Source organism: Crinia signifera, chromosome 2, assembly GCF_055691185.1.
Source record: "Crinia signifera chromosome 2, ASM5569118v1, whole genome shotgun sequence".
In the NCBI taxonomy this organism is placed as follows: domain Eukaryota; kingdom Metazoa; phylum Chordata; class Amphibia; order Anura; family Myobatrachidae; genus Crinia; species Crinia signifera.
The window spans coordinates 246,105,212-246,125,413 of NC_139218.1; the positions used below are offsets into that span (position 1 = coordinate 246,105,212).

At 42.3% G+C, this 20,202-nt stretch overlaps 1 protein-coding gene across 6 annotated transcripts in view; it reads left to right on the forward strand.

Moving 5' to 3' along the window:
• Positions 1 to 20,202, forward strand: part of MSI2 (musashi RNA binding protein 2) — a 566,011-nt gene that overhangs the window by 246,763 nt on the left and 299,046 nt on the right. The window lies entirely within an intron of this gene.

Genomic DNA, 20,202 nt, shown 5'->3' on the forward strand with positions numbered 1-20,202 from the left:
GCAGCGGCACAGGCCAGTCCCCACCATCACCCCCCGATCTCCACACTGCCCTCATCCTTCAGGCTAAGCCGGGGACAGGCTCCGCCCACACACAAGTATCTGGTCACACTGCTCCGCCCCCACCCTGCACCTCCGCTCATCCCCCCTGCCAGCCAGGGGCTATGGCTATTGGCTGAGGCGCCACACAATCATTGCTTCTGAGCACACAGGCACCGCACTACAAAGGTGCTCCCATGCTATAGTTTGTCTGCGCTGCTGTTGCACCACCTGACATGCAGCAGCAGTGTTAATGAGGCTTTGCTCAGTCTGCTGCCAGCTGAGCTGTGCTACTGCTGCTCCTGGCCACTACCCCAGGCCACGGCCTCATGTACACTGGCTCCCACAGCACGAAATGAGTGAGTTAGGGAAAGTGTACCATTCTTATTACAAGCTTCTTTTTCTATCTCCCCTTCTCTGGACCATCCTGCCCTCTCAGCTCTTTCCATAACCCCTCATCTCCGGTTCCATGTCACTGCCTCCCACTGAACCCTCTACACCTCTTCTTCCACTTCTGCCATACTGTACCTTTTATGTGCCTACCTGTTTATCCTACTGTGGACATTATGTATGGAACGGGAACTACTTTTGTCTGTGCGGATGATCGGCCTGGTTCTAGCTGACTCTGCAAGCTGCAAAGATCGCAGCTTACTGAGCGCCAATGTCAACATGAAACTTGCTTACAAAGCATGGTGTAAGTGCAAGCAACGCAGGTCCCGTATATTGTGTGTGCCCTATAGTAGGTATAGATATAAGATACATTTATAGATATATAAGACGACAGATCGCTAGAAGCATCCATACACTACTGCACCATGCAGGTCTTCTGTTGAGAAGATACATTATCAGTGTGTCAGTGTAGCTGAAGTGTAATCTTGTCTCTGTCATCACTGACTTGTGAGCAAACCATTCACAAAACTGATTGTGGGTCACTGGAGCTTCTGCCTGGTTCCCCAGTGTGGGGAGTATCTGACAGCTCTGACAACATGGTCCATGTGTGTGTTCTTTATTCCTGGCATGAGTACTAGTAAAGTCTGTCACTACAGTAATATTTTTGTATACTGCAGATATGATTAGTTACAATGATGTTAAAAGAAAGAGATACTTTTTATTTGTAAATGAGCAATATTTATCGAAATAACAAAAAATAAGTGCAGTACTTGTTACTTTCATCTAGATATGAATATGCAGAGATACTGTACTCTTCTGCTTTGATATACACATAGGCATGCGCACAGGGTGTGCCAATTGTGCACAGTGCACACCTTAAGGACCACGCTCTGCACTGCCCACAAATATTGCCAACACCACGCCCACATGTCTCTGTTACTCCCATGGAATCCGATGCTGCTGCTCAGCCCAGCTGACCTCCCCAGACTGTGGCAACATCCCCCACCCTGACACCCCCGAAGCCTGACGATGCTACACCCTGTTGAGCTAAGCTCCTTATAAGCACAAGTCCATGTGCATTGCAGCATGATATGATGATGTCATGCCACAAATATATCATCATACCTGCCCCCACTCTCTCTTCTACCTGTTGTGTGCTGCACTGCCTGTGCCTGGTGGAGGAGGAGTGCTGCTTCTCTGCGCTTTTCCAAGGACTCTTATACACTAGACAATAACTGTATATTTACATTAACTTGTATCTGTAATTTCTGTGAGACTGAGTGTATATGTATGTACCATATTTCATTATTATTGCTACATTAGCAGTAATAGCTCAGCCTTCATATACATATTGCCATGTTATACCTAGTATCACTAGAGAGCGCAGGTTCCTTGTAGGCAATGCCACATGCATGCAGTATAAATGCACTGCTCTCGCTGAATTTAATTACTCTGTTTAGTTCATAGTTGCCTACCTTTTAGATGCTGCTTACATTGTTGGGGAGTGGGGCTTTCAGTCATCGGGCGCTGTCTTCAAATGACGTGACGCGTGGGTCCGCTAGGAGGTCACTAGGAATTGGGTCAGATGCAGAAGATTTTCCTACCCTGGGTGCTGGGTACTGTGCGCGTGCCCGATATTAGGCACATATGCTGTAATTGAATGTAGTTATAGACACACCCAGTAGGTGTCTCTGTAGTTTGCCAGAACAATATGTTGACACACATGTGCATGTGTTACATAAGTATCGACAACTTTTATAATCTCCAGATTATCAAGAATTGTGGGTGCACATCCAATCAGCTGGGGTTGGGAGCAGATTGCATGTGCTTTTAAGCACATGCAATTTGTCTTTAGATGGCTCATACAACCAGAGTCCTGTGACCCTCCCTCACTGACTAGCACTGACTGAGCCTGAGAAGTTTCCAGCAGCAGATGGGCGGGCAGCTGAAAAGAGGTGGATGTCCTTTTGCACAATTCTGTCACTACTCTGAAAACCAGAGGTTTGCTTCATTAGAGCTGTTTAATAATGGCATAACACAGCAGATGTGAGCAGATTGGTAGTTGCTGGCAACCTGTAAATTAAAAAAATAAAATAAAAACATATTTTTGGTACTCCTATCCTTTTGATCCTAGTAGGCCAGACCCCTGTATAAATGAACCTTCAATCATACAATCATGCAGCAGATGGATTGTATGACTGATTGTGAGTACATTGTATGTCCTAAAACCACCAAGGACTGCTGGGGAATTGGACACAATCATGATTGTAAGACCGGTCTTTCTGATGTATGGCCACCTTTAGATTTGGGTGGGGTTTGTAATTCAAATTGATGTCTATATTGCAGTGTAAAAATAAAGCAGTCAGTATTTACCCTGCACAGAAACAAATTAACTTTTTAAAATCTAATGCTGATTTCCCACTGCCTAAATGGGTATTGACCCGGTATTTGTAAACGGGTCTTTAAACGGGTAAGAGCCATAAAGACCCTTTCCCACCGCAGCTCTTAAACGGTAAATTGCTGTTTAAATACCACATTCACATTGTACCCGTTTAAACCCATAGTAAGCATGGGCTGTCATATTTCTTGCCCTACATGATGTGGTGTATACAGTCATCAGCCAATCATATTCTTAACCTTTATTATTATTACTAAATACCGTTTAAGACCCTTTCCCACTGGCAAAAAACTTCTCTTAAATGGGTAAAACACTGCTTTTTACCCCTTTAACAAATACTGGTATTTGTTAAACGGGTAAAGCAACCTGGAGCTTTCCCACTGCAGCTCTACCCGTCTAAAAAGACAAAAAAAACAGGCAAATTACCGTTTAAGAGCTGCAGTGGGAAAGGGGGTATAACTCTCTCTGCACATGTTACATCAGCCCCACCTGTCACTACTTAAGGAACGCATGTCACTAAATAAGAACCCCTGGAATGTTAAGGTGCCCATACATGTTACAATTATTGTATACAATATTGAATCTCCTCTCGGTTTTGAGATGAGATGTGTGCGCTATATAAGAAACTGTTAATAAATAATAAATAGTACAAAAAGTATGTGCTGCACATTTTGGACTAGATCTCATCTCATTGCAAAACCGAGATGCGATGAGATGCAATATTGTATACAATAATTGTAACTTGTATGGGCACCTTTTAAGGCCCCCTTAGAATGATTTTGGGCGATTTTGGACAATTCCGATGTTTTGGGTCGATATATTGTTTGAAAAGTGCAACATCATTTGTGTTTTCCATCTGATCCGATGCGTGGTCCCGTGAGAGTCGGATGGGAGCCTCTAGTTTGCTCGGACCGCACCTACAATTTGTCGAAATTGGATGTAATCGGATGGAAAAAGGAATGCTTTTGGCGTATGCGATACAGTATATTGCAGAAAGTGTAGTACACATGCAATTTGTGCAGATAAATCTCATACAATTTATTGGACCAAATTGCATGCACAAAATGACACCAAAGTACAAAATTGGATGCAATCACTCCTGGGAAGGTCCAGGGTGAGTTCAAGGGAAATTGCATCCAATTTCGCCATCAGATATATCGTTCTAATGTAAGGGGGCCTTTAGTGTTGTTAGACTGGGTACACACCATGCAACGATCCAACCCAGGCAACAAATCCTCACATCTGCTGTACATACACTCTACTATACAACAGGTGTCGTTACATGTAACTACACCTCAACAGAACTGTCTGACAATATATCTCCATGTGTACCAAGTTTATATGATGTGTACAGTGCACTATAACAACATTTTTTATTTGCTTTAAAATAATTAGTATAATCACCATTTACATTTTGCATTTGGTTATTACATAAGATATTTTTTTGCATTTCCCTTTATTGTATGAGGATATTATAGCTGCCACTTTCATCAGCTTTTCTTTTCTTAGTTGATTCATTTCTTTTTTTTTTTTGTTAACTTATCATATGAAGTATTCACAATACCCAAAAACATTGAGATTTTCAGAGGTTACAATTTTCCCTTGTATATGGTGTAACTTTCCAGTGTGCGATATCAGTTTGAAGAAATGTATAGAATGATGTGCAGGGATTTTGAAGCTGGACTGGTATTGTGTTTCACACAACAGCAGTCATTGTCCTTCTCCCAGTTAAAACCCCAATGACCAGTTGCTTCTATTTTTCTGGCGGCTCCAACACAACTCAATTACCAGCAGGAAAAGGTAACAAAAGAAACGATTGAATCTGGCAGGAAATAAACTAAAAAAAAAGTCTTTCATTACAGTCGGGAGGGAGGGGAAAAAAAAGAGCTCGGGTTATTTTTATTTTCTCCTCTTTGCTAATAAATGACTGTCTTCCATATTGCAGCTGAGACTGTTGTCACTGTCTGACTGTGTCAATTGTTTCCTTTTTACCATTGGCAACAAAAAAGCCCTTCATGCAGTGGGAGGCAGGTAATGCAATCCCGCTCTTATCTGCACAGTATTCAGTAGGTATTTTCAGGAGGACAGTTGAACTCTGAAGCTCCGCTCCATTCACACAGGAAGCTCTGCTGATATCAGGGACTCTGCTTTCACCTTTGTGTTGTCTTCCAGCTGTCTTTGAAAAGTCATTGTACTGAGCTGCAGTCATGGTTCAGAGAACCAAACAAGACAGTGATGGTTTCTGGACAGAACAAAAAGCCATTTAACAAAGAATCCACTGTTTGAAGTACACAATAGTTTTGGTAACAAGTAATATGGTCTTTTTTTGAAATGAGATTACACTGATTAGGTTCAACTATAGTTAATATAAAACACGAAACTGCCCTACTTAATAAGTCTAATTTTGTGTGATCATGGGAACATATAACTCATGTTTGTGCCTGTTTTGGCCAGTACCATTTCTATGCGAAGTGAGTACAGCTAGGTCATTGCGTGTTATGATCTGAAGATTGTGGTGCTTTGTGTTGGAATGTGACCGTTGCGTAATAATGTGTATTCTTATTATTTTTATGTATATAAGCATTCCACAGTGCAGTTTCTCCTTTCTGTACACTGTAAACACTCCATAATAAGCCAAACATTGGACAGCACTAATTCAAACCTTAATGATGAAATGGTTTGTCTCCAACATTATGCTATTTATATAAAAATAAGGAATGCCCAAGTAATGTATGAATCAAAAATAATGTTGTTAGAAATGATTAAATGTCTCCAGTATAATTTGTTTATCTCTAAAATTTGCTTTCTTACATTAAAATAAAAATGTTATGCAAATGAACTTCATTGATTAATAGCAGCTACTGTATTTCATGATAAAGCACAGACGGTCTAACAGTTAGCAATACTGCCTCACAGCACTGAGGTCATAGGCTTGATTCCTACTATGGCCCTGACAGCATGGAGTGTGTATATATCATCCCTATTTTTTGTGTGGGATTCCACGGAGTTCTCCAACTTCAATTTACAGCTAAGAGTGACCTTAAATGGCTCCTATCAAAAATCACCCATGGTTTATGGCCAGATCACCCATAGAGACCAAACACATTACAGTGTTTTTGGTCAGGTGGCTGCTTTTGGAAAACATGAAAAAGTTTACCTTCCATGTGCTCACTAACCTCTATGCGCATACACTGTAGGAAAACCAAGATAGATTTTTGGTGATGAAAATGCTGGCCATACCAGTTTACAATAGGATCTTACAGCATTATATTCATTAGTTTTTACCTTGCATTCCAAATATATAATTTTTAAGTAGAGGGACTGAGTGGGGTGCAAAACAAAGTTGTTAGTATGGGTGGGTAGGCTTTAATGAAAAGGTTTTTGAAGCATGTTTCGCTCGGCACACTATTTTATTCTCCCATCACGCCCTAGTGGATGGCAGGGCGTGAAATACTGCCTGTCGGCACATTGGCTCCAAAAAAGTGGAAAACCCCATGTCAACCTTTTTTACTTTTAACCTTCCCCATGTCGATCTAATGCTTGTGTCGATTGAATGCTTGTGTTGACCTAATGATCCTGTCAACCTTAATGCATGTCAACCTTAATGCGTGTCGAGCTAAAGGTTGTCGACTTACTTGCGTTCAACCCAATGTCCGGATACCGTACAGAGGAGGGCATATTAGAGACTGGAAGTAGCTTAGGAGAAGGAAGGAGTGAAAGTGATCAGCTAGGAGAAAAAAAAGTAGTGATCGTCAGGGGCAAATTTAGGGGTCAGGCTGCCACTAGGTACAATATAATCATCCCCTCATCATATAATAGCCCGTGACATGGGGTTGACTGGGATAAAAAAAAAAAAATAATCACCTGGCTGTTGGCTAGCAGGCAGCCCCTCCCTTCCTCAAGATTGGATATATTGAGGAAGGATGGGAGTTTGTATTTGAAATAGTTTAAGTTTATGCTAGTGGAGCATTTGACAAGGGGGACTCAGCAGAGGTGGAATGGTGATGGAGGAATATTAGGTGGTCGTCAGAGTTGAGGATAGTTTGAATAAATGTGAGAGGTGTAGGATACTTTATGGCAGATGTCAATAAGAGAATGAATGATGGTTTTGGTGGCTTTCTGTGTGAGAGAGGAGGTAATCTTGGAATAGTGGCAGCAGGTTCGGATGAGGAATCTGCACCTGGATGACTGAACTCATTTTAGTGAATGCACTACATATTGCTCTACAAATTTGCGTGTGTTAGCAGAAATCAAGGTGCACAAACACAGGATTTTGCACTGTACTGAGGTGTTTTTTTGAATTGAAAATCTGAAAAAAATCGCAAGTATAATATCTATTCTATAACATACATACATAAAAGTTTATACGTTACTATCCTAGAGCAGAACCGACTGTCTCAGACCATGACAAAGTCTGCTCATCCACAACCTCAGGCCGTTAATGCTTAAGCAGCTTTGCCTTGAGTTGCTTGAAGCTGCCGCTCATCGTATTCTTCTCTATTGCATAAAATAGGAACACATTTTGCTGATTTTGCTATTGCTTGAAGTCTAGATGTATTTGCTGTGTTGGCATACCTTGTGCTGACTGCTTGCCTCTCTGTTGGCGTATGACTTAATGGAGCCAGTGATGCCTTGACACGTCATCCTACATCTGGCGAGAAGAGTTACTAGGTTTTAATATATCCACGGGAACAAACAGAAGGTTACAAAAATAAATGTGATAAATAAGCATAATAGTTTGTCACTGTATATTTGCAGACACTAGTTATAAATAAATTAATGGGACTTATGTTAAGTGACAGACACACGTTAATCGCTAAACTGAGCAGACTTTTATTCAGTTACTATGTATTGTATTATTTGGGTAAAACATTTAATTGTGGTGCGTTGATCCTTTAATGTCCATGGACCATATTATTAATTGCATGTTATGGTTGTGAATAGTGTGAAAGCAGCCATCCATTTTATTTTTACTTAAAGCAATAAAAGCACCTATTCAAACATGCGTTTTATAGTCCTGGTTTCTAAGTTTCCTACAAACGCATCCTCCGATGGTTCAGATTGGGACAGACATTGGAACATATATTCCATATATGGCTGTACGCACCTTCCCGGGTATATGCTGTATGAAAAAGGTGTTTTTTAGGGAAAGAGACACTGTGGTCAGGCACTGCTAAAGTATGGGTCACGTCCCAGATGCCTCAACTCAGACTTGTAGGCATACTGTGTACACCACATATATTTTCTTTATCTCTGGATGGCAAACAACCATGGCTTCCACAGGTCACAACCCGCAGCATGTTATATGATGGCAGAAGAGTGAGAAGTTCTAAGATGTCACAGCGTGTAAACAGACATGTTGACAGAGACCATGTTGACATTCATTATGTCTACACAGACTTAATGTTAAAATAATAGAATGTCGACCTCGCTTCCCTATGGCCCAGCAGTGGCTTATCTGGTTGCAGCGGCTCCGGTGCAGCTTCTGTGTCCCATCATGTGATCGTGAAATCTGCACGAGACCTCTGAGGGAGCAGTGGTTTAAGGAAGTACCCTAACTCTACCCTTAATCTATAACCCTAAATGTGCATACACATGGAACAATGTTCGAAGTGATCCAACATCGTTACCAATGGTATTAAATTGTTCATCATGCATACACACAAAATGATTTGAAACACTTTACAAAAGATTGGTCTATGATCTTCCTGCATGCATGAAAGATCATAGACTAATATTAACGATCGTCGGGGGTACGTGCATCCTGAATAATACACGGAACAAATAGTCGTTCCGATCGATCGGGAAGGCCCACATCTTGCTTCAAATCTTTACATGTGTATTGACCCTTAAGCCTCCCTCTGAAGCCTAGCCCTAACAGGGAAAGATGAGCTTAACAAACCATTACTATCTTCCATGCTGTCATTACAAGGATGTTGACGTGGTGCTTGTCAACATGTTCACTTATGTCAACATTATGGTGCCTGTCAACCATTTGACTGAATACTCCTACACAATAGGCATTGTCCATATGCCATTCAGTCTGTCACGCGAGATCAGATTGTCAAATCATGTGAACGCAGAGAAGGGAGAGGAAGGTGCATGGTCTCATAGAGGTTAGGGGGGAGTTCCAAAGCAACTCTAATTACTGTACATCATTCTTGTGTTGTATACCTTGAAAATAAGTAGCAGAGTACAGTGGACAGGTCCGGCTTTTTTCATTGTGCCATCCTGTTGTAAAATATAAGTGTAGGACATGTACTCCAAAATCCAGTCAGTAATTAGTTGTAGGTGGAACCCTTATGTGTATGCCTGAGGGGATTGTTTCTGCTGACATCAAGGCATTTGGAGTGGAGGATTCCTATGAGCTCCTGGGCGTTTTCCCGTTAAATGAATGGTACTTTAAAAAGTATTATCCAAACAAACCTTCCATTGCAAATAAGATTAAAGCATTTCTGTTTTTATGCTTGTAATCTCAACCCTAGGCAGGAATCGGGAAGACTGATTTCTCAGACAGTCTGCGATGCTGGAAGCATTTGTCTTTGTTAATTTACATGGATAGCAGTGGTAAATCTGAAAGTGCATGCTGGTGGATTTGAGAATTCAATGGTGTATTTCATATAATAGCACCTGACAGTTTACCAGCAGCTAAAGTAGATTTTCTATTCCTAAACCAAATATTGTGCGTAAGATGTTCAACCTGTACAAATAACTTGCAGATTCTGGCCATAGTCTTTCTCTCTCTCTCTCTCTCTCTCTCTCTCTCTCTCTCTCTCTCTCTCTCTAATGACTTGATAAGGGTGGGAAGGAAATAGAATGTGCTAGTCAGGACACACATTTGTTATGATCTGTGTCACCCTGCCCTCTTCTTTCCTATTATTTAGAACTGTTTGCTTGGCAGGCAAGATATTTATTGTATTTCTTTTTTCTTTTTTCCCTCCTTGGAATGACCAATGTAACTGATTTACATCCTGAAATTTATGTCCTACTTTGCAAGTACAATGATTTTTCACTTCTAACCTGGTTATCATAGGTAGGGCCATGATTTATAGTTTTAAACAACAAGTAATTAGATTACATTTTTGTTTCCGGAAAAGCAGATCACCGGGCTCTGTTAATTTTATTGCGATCACATTAAGCAATCTATAACAATTAAATCATTACTGTATCCCTATTGACATGAGGGCTGTATGCATTGTCTGCCAGCCTCCATTACCTGCATTTTGTGACACTGTTCAGGCATAAATCAAGCTTGAGTACCATTGCTTTGTACATTCTGGGGCTTTTCTATGTGCACAATTTGCTTGACTTAATGATAGAGGGAAACAATTTACCAGTGCTCCCAAAGAATGATTCTTTTGCAATCAATTGATCATTTCCAGCTCAAATGCAATTTCAGTGATCTTGAAACTGGCCAAGTTCCAACAAGCCCTTGTATGGCTAGAATACGTTCTGTTTCTGTATGTATCTAGATTAGTCAGAATTGATACTTCCAACACCACTTGCTTGTATTTCTAGATTACCACAGTTGTTATCCTTGATTGTGAGTGCTAATCAGAGTGAAGGCCCCCATACACTAGTCAGATTAGGGCACTTTTCACCCAATTCTGACGGATTGGGCCAAGAAATAGGGTGAAAAGTGGCCAAATTGGATGTGTTGAACATCCAATCCGATGCACTGTCCTAGCTGGAAACGGGATTGAATGTGATATGTCACATGCAGAAGGACCGCATGCGATCCTCCTGCCTGGGAAGGTCCTGGGTGGCAGCTTATGCTACGTTTGAAGCTACGCTATTAGTGTAGCCCAACGGCTGCCTTATTTGTGTAGTTTCATGGCGGCAGTCTAAGCTACCTTATCAGCGTAGGCTGCCACCGTGAAACTACACAAGTAACTACCATACTGTTACCGGGAACTGCATCTCTTTCCCCGGAGTCCCTGGCAAGCCTACTCAGTGCCTCTCTCACACCGCCGGCGCCAGCATGATCCCCTCTCTTTGTTGCTTGTGTAGTTTCATGGTGGCAGCCTACGCTGATAATGTAGCCAGGGACATTTAAGCGGCCGTGGGAACACTACTCTACTTCTGACTTAATACGCTAACTATGCTGGCCACGGGAACACTACGCTGATTCTGTCAGGAACGCTACGCTGACGGCGTAAGCTGCCGCCGTGAAACTACACAAGTGCCAAAAAGCCTTCAGCCATCCATTTTTTATGAATGTTTTGAGTTTATCTAGTAAGGCTCTACTAGCTAGGTTGACTAACATACTAAGGTAGTAAGCTTTTGTCTTGCAATGTGGTGTGAAATGTACTTTCTAATTTAAAATGTGCAGAGGAACGGTTAGGATTATTAAAAGTATGGTCTTACCCAGGTTTATATATTTTGTGTTCACATGGTGACTAAGATGTGCGTTCTTGTTGCTTTCCTCCTTGTGTGTTCACAGCTTTGGTTTGGAGCTGTTTACCCAAACCGTGACAAGCATCTGTTACAGTGTTCTACAGTGTTGTTGGTATGCAGTCAATCCTTTTATTGCTGTTAACAGGTTAAATAGAGGTTTTTTTGGCCCAGCTACATGAATTTGGGAATTCATTTACATTGCCTAGGACTTATTATGGTCAATTTGTAATGTATAAAATATTTATTCTAAGTCTTTGTCTTTAGAGGATACTAATTACTTGTGATTAATGCATGCCTTAAGCTGACTTAAGCATTGGAGTCTCAACGATATATAGGACGCAGGAATTGGCATGCTACAGGCTGCTGCCTTCAAGCACCGTTCATCTCCTATGTTAAGATGGCAACATAAACTAGTATTAAAGCAAATAAATGGCATGTCTCAAGGCTACTCTAATGATAGACTACTGTATGTTTTGGGTCAGTACTTGGATTTCTACTTCTAACAAACCATGTTGTTTATAGGTGTTGATGTAAGGTCAATTTGGGACCCATGATATGTGGTTTGTATCATCCAAAAAAATGATGTTTTCTCGACGATAATGTTCCCTTTGCTGTCATCAGCATTGTGAAGTTCAATATTAAGTAGTACTATTAAGCTTTTTTTTTGGGCAGATCAGTCGTTTCTACTCTCCAACCTTTTTGTAAGACTGTTTTGTTGTGGACAGACGTTCATGACAATGCAAGGTCTACATATCTGCATACAGCTGTAATTTTCACATACTAATATCCCTTTTACTTTGCAAAATTACCCAGGTCTGACCCGGGTTTTTGTCATGTTAACCCGGGGTGAACATACTGCGTGAAAGGGCATTCCGACCATGCTTAAAAGAAGGGCTAATCCTGGGTCGGACCCAGGTTGTTGTGCAGTGTGAACGGGTAACTTTGGTCGATAAGTTCACACTATCAGGAGGAGGCAGCATCAACTCCAAATGCTGCCTCCTCCCCCACCCCACTTTAGTGTATCGCCACTCCACTTGCCCCTTTTCTAACGTTAGCGCCCCAGGGACAGACCCACGCCGAAATCCAAGGTGCGACCCGCCATTTTTGATGGGAAAGGGGTAGAAGCATAACCCTTGTTTTTATTACATTTGTTTCTTTTAATTGTCAGAATAGGGACCTGAAAGTAAAATTTTAGATGTAATGTAATTACTTGGTCTCTTTTGAAGTGTATTATGTTGGAAGTGGTATAACCTCCCGATAGTTGGTATTCTGACGGTCATTAGATTGACGTTGAAATCCTGACAGGGGGGCTTGCTGCACTCGCCACAGGTTCTATTCTTCCTGGGACTTAATTGTAAGTGGAAACTCGGAAACGTCCTACTTTGAGTGTGCTGCTCCTGAACCAATTTCTGAGGTAAAATCGATTGGCAGTTGAATGTTGAGTGGGACAGATACTGTGAAGTGTAATAATTTACAGTTACAGATGGTTGTTTTTGTATTAACTTTGTGACAGATCCACATCAAATGAGTTCGGAGAGTTGTCTGGAACAGAATCTGTGATAGACCTTCTAATATAGTTTTGTGTAACAACCATGCCCACGTCCATATTTTGCACCTTCCTAACTATATTTTCATATAGTTATGCATATTTTATAATAACTGTAATTTTAAGTGATGTAGAGAACTAAATCCATACCAAGTAGCAGTCGTCTTTATTTGCATACTGCCTCACAGCGCTGAGGTATTGGGTTCGATTGCCGCCATGGCTCTAACTGTGCGGAGTTTGGATATTCTCCCCTTACTTGTGTGGGTTTACTCTGGGTACTCCGGTTTCCTCCCACAATCCAAAAATATACTGGTAGGCTAATTGGCTCCCAACAAAAATTAACCCTAAAAAGTCTGTGCGTGTACATGTGGTAGGGAATATAGATTGTAAGCTCCACTGGGGCAGGGACTGATGTGATTGTTCAAATATTCTCTGTAAAGCGCTAATAAATAAAATAAATATATGTAAATCAGATTGCCCCTTAATGTTAATTTTTTTTCTCTTTTATCACTTTCACATTTAGCTGCTCTCAGTCCAACATTTCTGTGTGACTGGATCATAGAGCCCATCATGAAATGTATGTAGTCTGATCAGTGGGGTAACTATCTAAATTGCTCAAAACCCCCCACCCTCCGCCGAAAAATTTAGGTAGCCCCCCCCCCCCAGTAAAGTTAACACCCCCACCACCCATGCGCCCGTGTCCCCTGTGCCTTACACTTCGCTCGCTGTGCCAATCGGTCCCGGCTCCCCTCCTGGCTTCTGCTAGTATGAAAACATACCATCACAAAATGTCCGCCCCCATACAGCGGACCGTTTCAGAGAACGGTCTGCTGTATGGGGGCGGTCATTTTATGATGGACCATTTTAGTAAGTAAGTTTAATTTAAATAGCACACTTTCTCCAACAGGACTCAAGGCATTTCAGCAGAAGCTTGGAGGGGGGCCGGGACTCCTGCGCAGACAGGTAAATCTGCGGGTCCCGGCTGCAGCACAGTGGCATTACAATAGCCCCGCAGACCCCCGGCGCCCGCACTTACATCAGTCCCTGGCAGTAACTCCCTGCCCCAATTGAGCTTACAATCTATATTCCCTACCACAGGTACAGTACACGTGCACACAGACATTCTAGGGTTAATTTTTGTCGTAAGCCAATTGACCTACCAGTATATTTTTGGAATGTTGGAGAAAAACGGAGTACCCTGAGTAAACCCACGCAAGCACAGGGAGAATATACAAACTCCGCACAGATAGGGCCATGATGGGAATCAAACCCATGACCTGTGAGGCAGTAATGCTAACCATTACACCGTCCGTGCTGCCCGATTTAAAAGGTGCCTATATAAATTGCTACATGCACATTTTTTCTTGAGTTTGTGTATTCATTTATTTATGTAGATCTGTATGAATGCAAAGTCTTCTTTATTTATAACTAGTTAAAAGCCTTTTGAAAAGATGACTTCTGCAATGTACTTTCACTTTGAGCTGTGACTGTTTTTGCATTCACTATGAGCTGTGACAGTTTTTAGCCCACAACCTCTCCAGTCCCTATCTGCTCCTACCTCCAATCTGTCTTCACCGCTCCCTGTTTTCATACCTAGTAAGTTTGAAACAGACCAGTGTCCCTGCAAAAATTGCATTCACTTTCTGTTGACACCTTTTAGCACACAAAGGAGTTATTAGGTCTGCGTAGTTGTCAGTGGCGGTGCTTCGTCTCCTAGAGATGAGGAGTAGTTAGCCTTTTATATATATAGATAAATATTTATAATGCTTTATACGTGGCAAAGAGATTACATTTTTTGTCTTGACATTTTTGTTTTCGATTTAATTTTTGTTATCTCCCATATAGCATCTGCCCTGACTAAATGCCTGGGTATAATGTGCGGTTGGTTTTAGGATACCATGCTGCTGGTGTCGGTGAATACACATTATAGTTACTTGCTATGGGTTTAGTAGAAAGGGGAGTGAAAGATAAGAAGATATAATTCTGCCTAAGTGAGAACACACAATCACAGACCTTGACTGCTTTCTCCATGAAGTCTCATACAAGCTTTCTCTTTGAATCACAGAGAAGCGTGAGAGCAGAGCTGTGCATGCAGGGATTGTATTTTTCCTTTCACTCTATTCAGGCTTTGTATGGTTTGCGTATTCCAGTTTCAGCCCTTACTGCTCTGCCAGCACTATGATAGATTTCTGAATCAGGAAGAAAAGACTGTATCCATACTCCATTCAAGAGCATTTACTGCTTTCAGACCATCCATTTAATGTCTTTTACCAGTTTTGTATTTTGTTTTACCAAGATGATGAATATTTCTGCTGTACTTTTTTTCCCCGAGCACTTGATATCATTTCACCTTTATATACAGTTAGACTGTTTAAGGTTTAATATGATCTCTTTTTAGAATAAGAAATCCCATTCTTTTAACTAGAATAGTTTCCTGAAGGAGAAGGGTGGGGAGAGTATACAATAAAACACAAGCAGAAAAGTTATGTATTACAATGTGTGGTTAAAGGCAGGAAATTAACTAAACAAGAAGCAATGACACTATCACATGGATATCATTGTCACAGGAGAAATCGTCTAAGTTTACTTTTCTACGTTGAATAAGGGATTTGCTTTCGGAAATGCACTAAAGTACACTTATTATTTTATTTTATTTATTTATTAGCAGTTTCTTATAGAACGCACACAGGTTCCGCATCGCTTTACAGAGAATATTTAAACGTTCACATCAGCCCCTGCCCCAGTGAAGTTTACAATTTTTATCCCCTACCACATGTACATGCACACACAGACATTCTAGGGTTAATTTTTTGAGAGCCAATTCACCTACCAGTATATTTTTTGGATTATGGGAGGAATCCGGAGTACCCGGAGGAAACCCACGTAAGTATGGGGAGAATATACAAACTCCACACAGTTAGGGCCATTGTGGGTATTGAACACATGACCTCAGTGCTGTGACGCAGTAATGCTAACCTTTACACCATCCGTACTTGAGGGAGACTTGATCACACACGCTGATGGGAGACGTGATCCGGAATCATCGCTCCCAAAATTATACCCGAGTGGTTACGTGCCATGATGTGAATTGCGAGGACCGCAGATCAAAACTCACTATAGATCAGAGATATTTACTTCAACCGATATTGATTTCTAGAACATTCGGTACTCTTTACCTAGATGGGCGCCCGCGATTGAAATCGCGGGCGTCGGGGGTAAAAATCGCGGCCATCGCGGGTAAATCGCGGGTACATAAAAATCTGCTACCCGCGATGACCGCGATTTTCCCATAGGGAACAATGTTAAAAACGGTGATTGACCGCGATTTTAATGTTAAATGCCTCAATGCCCGCGATTTGGCCATAGGAATCAATGTTAAATGGGCCACAGAGCACTAATAGTCAACGTGAACTCTGAAATGGCCCCCACAATTGTTAACGCCACCCCACGATCAACGTGAACCCGAAGCGTGGCGAGCGCAGCGAGCCCGCGTCCTCCGACCTTTTCATGCCCTACTATCAACTAGGGCGTGGAGTGAGAATAGAATAGTGTGGCGATCGCAGCGAGCCACCGAGCCCGAAGCGTGGCGAGCGCAGCGAGCCCCGCGAGGGGACGTGGATACCTTCACAGGCAGACGCGTCCCCTCGCGGGCTTCACAGGTGTCCGCGTCGCCACGGACACCTGTGAAGCCCGCGAGGGGACGCGTATAACTGTGAAGGTATCCGCGTCCCCTCGCGGGGCTCGCTGCGCTCGCCACGCTTCGGGCTCGGTAACTCGCTGCGCTCGCCACACTATTCTATTCTCACTCCACGCCCTAGTGGATAGTAGGGCATGAAAAGGTCGGAGGACGCGTACCGCCGCCCCTCGCGGGCTCGCTGCGCTCGCCACGCTTCGGGTTCACGTTGATCGTGGGGTGGCGTTAAAAATTTGGGGGGACATTTAAGGGTTAATTGTGGTTATTTGGGCTCTGTGGCCCATTTAACATTGATTCCTATGGCCAAATCGGGTCCATTGAGGCATTTAACAGTAAAATCGTGTCCATCGGGCCTTTTAACATTGATTCCTATGGCAAATCGGGAGCATTGCGTCGCGGGCATCGCGTGTACATTTATGGCCGGCCGCGACGCGACCGACAAGATTTCCATGTTTAACATGGGTTTCAATGGGAAATCGCGGGCATCGCGTCGGTCGCGTCGCGGCCACACATAAATGTACCCGCGATGCCCGCGACGGGCGCCCATCTAGGTAAAGAGTACAGAACATTCTGAAACATATTTGCATGTTTCTCATGTACACATGACAGTTTTGATGAGAGACATAGGGCCAGATTCAGACCCATATGCAGGGCTGCAAATTCAAAGCACTGACGACAATTGAAAGCCATTGAGCATTTCCAGTGGCCTCCTCTTCAGGGCCTTTGCAGTGCCGAGTGAGTCTACACTTACTCTGTGCTACGAGCAGGGGGAAATCATTAGATGTTGAGTGATTTTATTTATTTTTTCCCCTGTGTGCACGGCTGTGAACGCATTCACAGCCATGCACAGGGGCGGGGAGAAGGAGCTTGGCAGTTTGGCATTTACCTGCTTGCTGGGCTCCGCATATTTCTGAAAAGAAATTGAAAAGTTTAGCTAAAGAAGAAGCAAAGCGAAGTGTAGCACAATATATATTTTTTTCATAAATGCTACACAAAATACTTTAATTTGTGTATGTAAAGCTTGGGTAATAACGGAGAGGTCTGCTATGAAAGTGTAATAAACTTCAAAGCCATCCATAAGATCTTATTGATGGAAAGACACTGACACATTTCAGGGCTTACTAATGATTTATATTTTACAAGTGCCTCCATATAAAAGGCCCCAAAAAACCTTTCATGGAAAGGCATGTAACAATAGGGGTAATTGGGGTAGATGTCCAAATAAGCATTCTGGTGAGGAAGGTTGGGGGGAGTGAAATGATACCGCTTTTGCCCCATGTATTAAAGAGTAGATTTGTGACAAATGACCAGGGCACTATGCCCCCCTGTCATTATTGTGGCTGCACACAGGAGATGCCATTGTAGTAATGAGCGCTTGCTTCTGTCCACTGGTGCTGGTCAGGAGGTGAGACACAGTGTATCGGCACTAGACTGATAACCTGTGGGAGCTCCCTCACTTCGGCAATCAAGATCTTAATACATCTGGGCAGTGTAACTTCCTGCTTCACCTTGGTAAATGATATGTGCTTCTATAATACATCTGCCCCATTGTGTCTTATAACCAATACATGGAAAGGGCTTTATTAATCCTTTTGAATGTCTACATCTCTGATTTTTTGTTTTTCCCCAAAAATATAAAAACAACATAATCCTGTATTTTTCCATCAGTTAGTGCTGAGGATAAGACACACAACCGAGAGTAGGAGCAAAGGGTTAGCGTGCCGGCAACACTTAAAAAATGAATAGACACTCAGGGCCTGATTCAGCAAGAATCGCTAAGCAGCGGTCACTTGCTGCTTAGGGAGCCCTGACACGCCGCCTGGCCGAATGTGTCCCCACACACACACCGAATCCCCTTGTTACCATGCAAGGGGATGTACGTGAACACATCCCCTCGCATGTGGCCAAAGCGGAGAGAAAGCACAGATCATCTAATGATTTCTGTCCCCTTCAGAAATAAGTCAGTCTGAACGGATTTTTATTTCTGTCATTGTCTGATGAAGAGGGGGATGGGCGCTGAAATCATGTGACTTCAGCCGCCTGCTTTCCCAGGGGAACGCCCAGTGTTTTCTTGGGGACGCCCATAAAATGCTGGGCATTTCCCTGATGACGCCCCCTCCCTCCCCTATCCGTACATTTGCCTCAGCAGCCCTGCACATGCGCAAACATGCACTATCGGTTCCAGCGTCGTCCGATCAATACAGAATCAGGCCCTAAGTAAGAACTGAATGGAGTTGTGAAAGAGTCAATGATGCCTGGGGCAGTGTGCACCAATTATGTCCAATCAGTGTAAATAACATGTCCTATTAGTCACTGCGGTACTGTAAAAATGTTTTGACTATATGGTCACCCGTGAATTGTTTGATATTCTGGGGTTTAGTCCTGGCTGGGACAGATTCACTGTCCATGTGCTGCTGTGTGTTGTAGTTACCATTGTACTAGCAGAGTCCTTCTTTAAGGGGGGTATTCAATGTTAGGCGTGCTCCCGCTGCGGGTCTTTCCTGACAGCATTGAACAGGGGTTCTTGGCAGAACGAGCCCGACATCACAAGCTGTCGGGCTCGTTCTGCCGAGAAAAGCCGTAAATAGACGAGCTCCCGGCCGGAGCTCGTCTATTTCCGCCCTCAACTCGCAGCCACGTCCCTTTCTTGATGCTCGGCGGCCGGGACATTGAATCCCGACCTCCAAGCTCAGGTCGAGCAAAGTGAGAACGGGACAGGGGCACGGCTGTCGAGCTTGCTCGACAGCCGTGCCCCTGACATTGAATACCCCCCTTAGAAAGCTGTCCTGAAATATTTCTGCTAATAACAGCAAAGTCAGAGGCTATTGAATCATTTTTAAGTAAGAAGAATGTTTCAACCAACTGAAATACTAAAACGCATAGCTATAACCTGCTAGTTTCTATAATATATGGAAAAAAAATTGCTCTAGTCCAAGGGTTACTTTAGAACTAAAATCTTCTGAGGACATGTTTTATTAAAAATGTTTTCAATAAAGGGCAAACAATAAAGTATTTTGTATGAGAATTATAAATTGGTTTAATTATTATTCTCTGTGTTTCATGGTTCTGATCCAAGGATCGTGGCCAAACTCAGGGGAGCATTCCAGGAGGGTTAGTGTAATTATAGAGACCAACAAGCCTGAAAAAATCCTGGTATTAGCCCAGCTATAGGAGCCGCTTCAGTAGTTCTGTAGCTTCAACCAAAGCTGATTTGAAGCCCAAGTGATATGTTCGTCTTCCCAGATACACCAATTGGAAAATTGCAAAATGTCCAGCTGGTTGAGAACTTATGCCAAATTTCCTGTGGATGCTGAGATTTTTCTTTTTATCATTCTCTGCAAAGCTTTTATCTTGAAAATAAAAAAAGGTTGAATGGTATACAGTAGATCTGTAAATATTTTTGTAGTATTAAAGCTCTAACCTTATAGTATCCAATGCATGTTGTGCTGTACAACCTGAATCCGTAAACAGTCATTTTAATATTTCATTTTTTTCTTTCAAAGTTTAGCTCTGTTGTCAGTACAAGATTAAGCTACTGTGTTCATCTGATAATGATGTACCGGTGTATATATATATTTTTTCATAGTTTTCATTCAGCACAATTTTTTGTTAATGGCTTTGGTTGACCAGGGATTTTTTCTCTTCGCTATTACTGTAATATTTGTTTTTTACCTACTTAGGGTAATAGAAGTGAAAGTCATAACTTTAAAAAATTAACATGAAATAAGATACCTTCTAGTG